Below are 8917 nucleotides of genomic sequence, written 5' to 3'. Positions count from 1 at the left end.
TACCTTTTGGCCACCACCAGATGGAGACTCCAATCCAGCTGGTTGACCACACACTGGCAGATACAAATCTTACATACAATCTGGTGCACTGATTAGAGTTGAGGACCAGCTTAGTAATTACCCACCCTTCTAGAGTCCCTCAAGCTATCCTACAGCTTGAACCCCAGAGTTAATCACCCTTCCACTGTCCACATCCTCCCCGCACCAGACACACCACAAAAGGTAGCCTGCCACCACCGATCAGTTTATCCGCAGAACCGTCTGCTGGGACACCCCACACACACAGAACTCCGTCTGGCCGATCTGTTACCTTTTACAATCTGCACGCAATCTGCCCACACACAGTGCAACTGCATACAGATTGGCAATGAGCTTGACCGAGCATTTAAAAGCACTAAAATACAATACAATACAATCTCTCCAGTCTATTCTCTGAAGATATGAGCCCGAGCTTAAATGCACAGAAGTCACTAATTAATTTTAAGATTTAATTTCCCGAAGTGGGCGGGGCATAAAATATGTACAAAATATAAAAAGTTACAGAAATACAAAAAATACAAGAAGACACACAAATGACTATTCACTATAAAATAAAAAGGGAATAAAACAGAATAAAACTTTTCCCAAGATCTATCCTGTGACTGGAGCAAGTCAGAGCGTCAGCAATCTGTCAGTCAAATCGAACCGGCTCCATACGAATCACAAATGTCCCAATGCCCGGGTACTCCATTTATGGGGATATGGACGTAGGCGGGACATTAGTCCTCGGCCAATTGACCTTGGGGGGCTGCCCCTGTACCTGCCCACAGGATGTTCTGGGTGCTGACCTGCCCAAGTTCAATCGGACTAAGACCAGCTTGAAACACCAAGTCGGGGATTGGATTTCCGACACCAGAGCATCGGCCCGATCGCGACAGTACCAAACACTGTTTAACTGTCGCACTCCAGCGCCACCTAACCATTTCCTGCATTTTCCTGGCCTTCTACCTAAGCCACAAATATGGTTTTTATGTGCCGATGTAGCCTACAGAGAGCCCTAACAGAAGGGAGTATGTTCATCTCTCTGCAACTAATATTTTAGCTTTTATGAGAGATGAAACATACCCCTTTTGATGTATGGGTATACCTTTAGCTCCCTGCTGTCATGAAGCTGAAATGTCTGGAGCCAATTCCTCCTAAACCGGTTTCCCCAGAAGGTGACAAAACCTTATTTAGCACTGTAGGCGTCACATCCAGGAAGATGGGCTTTCCAGCCGCTAATTGATGCCTCTGTGTCTGAGTACCTCTGACTGAATATACATTTTTAATGACAATGGAATGTCCCTCCAGTTACGATTACACATTGCTACTGATCACATCTTATCTACTCAAATCTGTACATTTATGTCACATGCACGTTACATCATTCACATATATGTTACACCGAGGTGTTCGTAAACCGAGGTGCGCCTGTAGTTACATTTCCCCAGCTTGGACCAATAGAAGTATGATTGTACCATACCTGGGTGATCCCCATGGAAGTTGGAAATCATTGTTGGAGGCACTGCTACTAGATCAGCCTTTCTCAACCTTTTTTTTTTTTCCAGAGGAACCCTTGAAATAATGTTCCGGTCTCGAGGAATCCCTCCTGAAAACAATTTGTTGGAGGTCAGTGGGACACATGCCCTTTATAATGGTGGGTTGCGTGTTCGAGTCGAACGTGTTTGGTGAACACGCGAACAGTACTGGCTTTCAGTGCACTGCGTCCCCTTGTGACGTCATCACCCTATTTAAGAACTGTCATCGCGGCGCAGCGGTCAGACGGCAAGAGCCAGCGTCTAGCGGATTTTTTTTTCTTTTATTGGCTAGCGGCGGGCATCGCGAGTGACGACGGATCTACTTCGGGGAACATTTTTTACATTTTTAATAAAGGTTGTCTCCTGTAATGTTTTTTACACTACACTTTATTTGTGGGAATGGGTAGCATTACCATGTACCGCATACTCATTCACATGGGGGGAGGGGCTGGGATCTGGGGGGTTTCCATATTCCGATAAGCCTCCTGCCCGCAGACCCCCACAACCACCGGGCCACGGTTGTGGGAAAGATGCCCTTGTACCCATCAACATGGGGACAAGGTGCTTTGGAAGGGAGCCCTCCTGCTCCAAAGCACCCCCCATGTTCAGGGCATGTGGTCTGGTATGGTTCAGGAGGGGGGCACTTGCTCACCTACCCCCTCTCCTCCCCCCGCTTTCCTGACCTGCCAAGCTGCAGGCTCAGATAAGGGTCTGGTATGGATTTTGGGGGGGAAACCCACACCATTTAAAAACATTTTTGGCATGGGGGGTCCCCTCAAAATCCATACCAGACCCAAAGGGCTTGGTATGGATGGGTGCATGGAAAGGGGGACCCCATGTGAGAATGTGGAATAGACTCCCTCCAGAGTTGGTTGTGGCCAGCTCAGTGGATTGCTGTAGGAAAGTCCTGGATTCTTTCCTAGATACACAGAATATAACTGGATCAGGGGCGGACTAACAACTCATGGGGCCCCCGGGCAATAGGGGATCATGGGATCCTTGCCCAAACTCAAAAAAGCCTATGAAAAAGGTACCAGGGACATCTCATGGGGCCCCCTACTGACCCCGGGCCCTCGGGCAGTGCCTGAGAGCACAGAATGGTCAGTCCGCCCCTGAACTGGATAAAACATTTATAGGGAAAGTTGATCCAGGGAAGATCCAATTCCCTCTCGGGGGATCAGGAAGGAATTTTTTTCCCCAGCAGGAGAAGATTGGATCGTGCTTTGCTGGGTTTTTGCCTTCCTCTGGATCAACTGTGGGTGTAGGATTATAGCTTTTTTTTTTTTTCTTAATGGTTGAACTGGATGGACTTTTGTCTTTTTTCAGCCAGACTAACTATGTAACTATTTAACTATTCTATTGAATTCTATTATATTGGGTTTTTTCGATTCTGTTCTTTTAAATTATATTCCTATCTATTTTATTCAAATTCCAATTTTGGTAGAAAGTTATATTCTTTCTCTTTTATTCTTTTCTATTCTAATCTATTCTATTCAAAATTTGAATTTCGGAAGACAGTTATATTTTTTTCTATTCTATTCTTTTCTATTCTATTCAAATGTATTCTATTTGAAATTCGAATCTCAGAAGATGGTTATATTCTTTCTATTTTATTCTATTCTGGGGTTTTTTTTGCCTTCCTTTGGATCAACTGTGGGTTTAGGATTATAACTTTTTTTTTTATAATGGTTGAACTGGATGGACTTTTGCCTTTTTTTCAGCCAGACTAACTATGTAACTATGTAACTATTCTATTGAATTCTATTATATTGGGATTTTTTTCGATTCTGTTCTTTTTAAATTATATTCCTATCTATTTTATTCAAATTCCAATTTTGGTAGAAAGTTAAATTCTTTCTCTTTTATTCTTTTCTATTCTAATCTATTCTATTCAAATCAGATGTCTAGAAACCCACACAATCCCTAACATCCCTTTGGGGGCAGAGCTGGAAAGCAGAAAGTGCAGGGTCTGGAGGAGGACAAGAGGAGGTGTAGAGTCAGTTACCAGAGTCTACTGAATGAGTCAGTTACGGTCTCTTGCTATATGTGTTTACCATTGTGTCTTTATCCTGTTGTTAATTGAGTCACCTGTTGTTTCTGTCTGTTGGCTAGTCCTCCTGGAGGTTCCTATATGATTAGTCTTGTGTCAATTGGTGTTGGACTTCCCCTATTTATGAAGTGTATAAAAACCTGTATTTATGTTCAATAAAGAGTTCCATTTGCACCTAAGCTAGTGTTGTCTAGTGGAGGGGTGTCAAGCTCCATTTCATCGCGGGCCGCATCAGCATTATGGTTGCCCTCAAAGGGCCAGTTATATCTGTAAGACTAGATGCCCAGAGCACCTCACACCCCCCCCCCCATTACAGCAGATGTCAAGAATCCCAAACCCTCCCTAACATCCCTTTGGGGGCAGAGCTGGAAAGAAGAAAGTGCAGGGTCTGGAGGAGGACCAGAGGAGGAGTAGAGTCAGTTACCAGAGTCTACTGAATGCTGAGATCATGGGAGGCAGAGATGAGGGGGTGCAGAGAGGTGCAGTGTTTGGCGGAGGAGTTCTATTCTCCTGTTTGCTGACGACTGCTGAGACAAGGTGGGGGTGGAGACAATGGAATAACTGCAGGAAAGGTGCAAGGGCCACATAAAATGGCTTGGAGGGCTGGATTCAGCCCATGGGCTTTGTGCTTGACACCTGCAGTCTAGTCCCTGGGTGAAATGCCTAGTTATAATACCTTGGTCCTGTGTCCCAGCGGCAAGGAAGCAGTTCTCTGACGGAAGCACCCAGGCGAGGTGCCAGGTAGTCTGTCACAGTTGAGAATCATCTATCCATTCAGCAATCAGTCGAGCGCCTTATTGAAGACTTCCTGTGATAATCCAAGGGATAAGACATTGGTGTGTGGAAAAAATTCTTTCCCGTTTTTTCCTCTCTTTCTGCCTCATCTTGGTCCTCCTTTACCCTAGGTTTTGCGTGGGAACGAGAGCCCATTCATTTGAATGGACTCCCGTGCCCGTGACACGCAGGGAAAGAAGTCCCTGCACTACTTCGGAAAATGTAGCCGAGGTTCCCAGTGCGGGCGGCGTGCCATTAGAAGTAATACACCCGCCCGCGGGTCCGCAATTCTCTATGCGGGTGGTGCGGCTGCACGGATTTTCGTGCGGATCCTCAGTGGCGCCACCCACACAGATGTGAACCGGAGGTAACCCCTGTGTCCACCTGAGGAATGGTTTTGGCTTGCCCCACCCACATGGAAGAAAAATATGTTTGAAATATATTTTAAAAATATTCTTCCCAAAAATATTGACATATATTTGAAATACTACAATCTTGGCCGTATTCAATATATTTCAAAATATATTTCAATATATATATATATACTGCATGTTGAAAAGCGTTTTTATTACAAACTGTATGAAAATATTTTTAAAAATGCATTTCAAACATACTGTATGTCTTTAAAAATATAAATCTACATTTTTGGAACGCATTTACAAATATATGTAAAAATATATGTTAAAATGACTTTTTTATATGTTAAAAAAAATCTGAAGATATATTTTAAAAAATATATATTTCTAAATATATATATATTTTTACATATATTCTTCAGATTTTTTTAACATATAAAAAAGTAATTTTAACATATATTTTTACATATATTTGTAAATGCGTTCCAAAAATGTAGATTTGTATTTTTAAAGACATACAGGATATTTAAAATGCATTTTTAAAAATATTTTTCATAAATTTTGTAATAAAAACGCTTTTCAACATGCAGTATATATATGTCTATATATATATATATATATATTTATTTATTTATTTTAAATATATTTTGAAATATACTGAATACGGCCAAAATTGTAGCATTTCAAATATATGTCAATATATTTGGGAAGAATATTTTTAAAATATATTTCAAATATATTTTTCTTCTATATTGTCCGCCTTCTTATTCACCCCTTCTCTCTGCCCCCCACCCACCTCTGAGCCCCATCCCTTGGTTCCACCCCCCACCCACCTCCCAGTACTGCCCCTTTTAGAGAATACAGAAGTAAGTATCCTTTTGTGATGCTAAATAATTTGTATGGAGTTAATTATAACAAGAAAAGCAGTAAAATAGATCCCCTGCAGCCAGCAACATAAGACCCCCTCCAAGCAACAATAGATCCCCTGCAGCCAGCAACATCAGACCCCCTCCAAGCAACAATAGATCCCCTGCAGCCAGCAACATCAGACCCCCTCCAAGCAACAATAGATCCCCTGCAGCCAGCAACATCAGACCCCCTCCAAGCAACAATAGATCCCCTGCAGCCAGCAACAATGATCCCCTCAGCAACAATAGACCACCCCACCAGGAATGATGGACCCCCCGGCAACAAACTCTTCCCCTGCAGTAACAATAGTCCCTTCAGCAAAAAATAGATTCCCCACACAACAATAGACCTTCCCCCAGCAGCAATGGACTCCCACAACAAAATACCACCTAAGCAACAATAGATCCACCCCAGAAATATTATATCCTCCAGCAACAAAAGACCTTTCCCTCGACAGTAGATCCCTCCCAGCAACAACTGACCCCCTCATCAAGATAAGAACCCCCAGCAACAATAGATCCCCACCTGTGATAATAGATCCCCCAGCAGCCAGCATAAATAGATCCTCCAGCACAGCCCACGCTGCTCGCCATGACATACATTCAGTGCTGGAGGTGCCAGAACTGCGTTCCCTTGCGTTCCCCCGCATTCCCCTACATTCTCCCAGGTTCCCCCGCATTCCCCACATTCCCCCGCGTTCCCCACATTCCCCCACATTCCCCTACATTCCTCTACGTTCCCCCACGTTCCCCCGCGTTCCCCTGCTTTTCCCCACGTTCCCCTACGTTCCCCTGCGTTCCCGCTGATAAAAAGCCCTGAGTAAGTATACATATTTTTTTATGCCGATTAGACAGCATAGGTAGGAGGACGGGGGAGGGGACATTTTTATTCATAGGTATTGTTAGGTGGGAATTCTAGTTTGAGGAATTTGGGAAAAAGGTGTCGGCTTCCTGAACTATTCCTTTGCCATTGACGTCTCCCTTCTCTTTCTAGCATTCACGTTCCTCTGACACCATCAGCATTGTAACAACAATACAAACAATAGTTATATTTCACAATCCAATATATGATGACTGGAAAATCCTCCTTCCATGCTGTGAGGGCTGCCTGTCTGCTGGTCGCCTCTTTCCTCAACTTCCTGCATTCCCAGCATGCTTTGCAGCTTCTCCTCCATTTCTAAGGACTACGTATCCCATGGTACCTTGCAGACTTTAGCTTTTCGATTTTATCTGATGGAAAGCTATGCTCTATAACCCTTCCATTGAAGTCTATTGGGGCCAAAAATGCCCAATCATGCTCCTCCTGGGGAAGTTCCTGGATAGTAACATTTCAATCCTTTTTGTTTTTACTCACTAGTTTCTTAGACCTGATCTCATCAGAGTTCCCCTTATACCAGAGTCCTAATCAGAGTCCCCCTTGCTCCAAAATCCCCATCAGAGTCCACCTTATACCAGGGTCCTAATCAGAGTCCCCCTTATACCAGGGTCCTAATCAGAGTCCCCCTTATACCTGGGTCCTAATCAGAATCCCCCTAGTTACACCAGGGTCCCCATCAGAGTCCCCCTTACTTCAAAGTCCCCATCAGAGTCCCCCTTACTTCAAAGTCCCCATCAGAGTCCACCTTATACCATGGTCCTAATCAGAGTCCCCCTTACACCAGGGTCCCCATCAGAGTCCCCCTTACTTCAAAGTCCCCATCAGAGTACACCTTATACCAGGGTCCTAATCAGAGTCCCCCTTACACCAGGGTCCCGATCAGAGTCCCCCTTACTTCAAAGTCCCCATCAGAGTCCACCTTATACCAGGGTCCCCATCAGAGTCCACCTTATACCAGGGTCCCAATCAGAGTCCCTCTTATACCAGGGTCCCCATCAGAGTCCCCCTTACACCAGGGTCCCCATCAGAGTCCCCCTTACTCCAAAGTCCACATCAGAATCCACCTTATACCAGAGTCCTAATCAGAGTCCCCCTTATACCAGGGTCTTAATCAGAGTCCCCCTTACACCAGGGTCCCCATCAGAGTCCCCCTTACTTCAAAGTCCCCATCAGAGTCCACCTTATACCAGGGTCCTAATCAGAGTCCCTCTTATACCAGGGTCCTAATCAGAGTCCCCCTTACATCAGGGTCCCCATCAGAGTCCCCCTTACTCCAAAGTCACCATCCGAGTCCACCCTACATCAGGGTCCTAATCACAGTCCCCCTTACACCAGGGTCCCCATCAGAGTCCACCTTATACCAGGGTCCCAATCAGAGTCCCTCTTATACCAGGGTCCTAATCACAGTCCTCCTTACACCAGGGTCCCAATCAGAGTCCCCCTTACTCCAAAGTCCCCATCCGAGTCCACCCTACATCAGGGTCACCATCAGAGTCCCACTTACATCCTGGTCCCCATCAGAGCCCCCCTTACACCAGGGTCCTAATCAGAGTCTCCCTTAGTGGGCAGTGGGGACATCGGGGGGTCTAATCTATGTTCAAAAAGTTGCATCCTGGTCCCCATCAGAGCCCCCCTTACACCAGGGTCCTAATCATTTATATTGTACCAAAAATCTGGGTATTCCAGTGTCTTTGTGTGCCCAAAAATTCATTTTAGTGTTTTTTTTCCTGAAAATATGCATTTGACAAATAACTGCGTGAATATCGTCCAACATAAAACATTGCTCTACCCCCATTTTATTCTTCTGGGTTTCTGCTTTCAGAAAATATATGCTTTCCTTTGGGGGAGGGTTACAGTAATTTTTAGCTGAAAAGGAAGATTTTAGCATGTGTGAAAAAAAATTAGAAAATCGTCCCGGTAGGCAAGTGGTTAATGGCCACATTGTACAATTTGTTAAGGCGGGACTCCAGCCTGAATGCTGTGTGACCTCGGGTGGGGTCAGTATGTATTGCTGTCTGGGTCCTGACTGGTGACATCAGTGCTGGGACAGGTCTTCCAGCACCCAGGGCAAAGATGCAGGACTGCTCCCCCTCCTAATGCATGCCATAGAATGGGTGAACCACCTTGTGCCCATTCTTTGCCCCCTTGCCCCTTCTGCCCATGGTTGGCATGGAGTGCAGGCTGTCCCTGCATGGCCAATCACTTGCTTTCTTTTGGCTAGAAGGAGGTTGCACATGCATGGTGTGCTTTTGTGTCAGTTGTGGGCAGATGGGGTGGAGAGGTCGCTGTCAGCGCAGACATGAAACTTCAGCCGCTGGTTGCTAACCCACTGACTTGTAACTTGTGTGGTGAGGTGGCGCCCTCTCCTACAGCTGAGCCATGGGCGACTGCCCCTC

The sequence above is a fragment of the Staurois parvus genome, unplaced genomic scaffold (assembly GCF_062004578.1).
Source record: "Staurois parvus isolate SC_StPar_1 unplaced genomic scaffold, SC_StPar_1.0 ptg001422l, whole genome shotgun sequence".
NCBI lineage: Eukaryota > Metazoa > Chordata > Amphibia > Anura > Ranidae > Staurois > Staurois parvus.
This window is presented reverse-complemented; position numbering follows the sequence as displayed.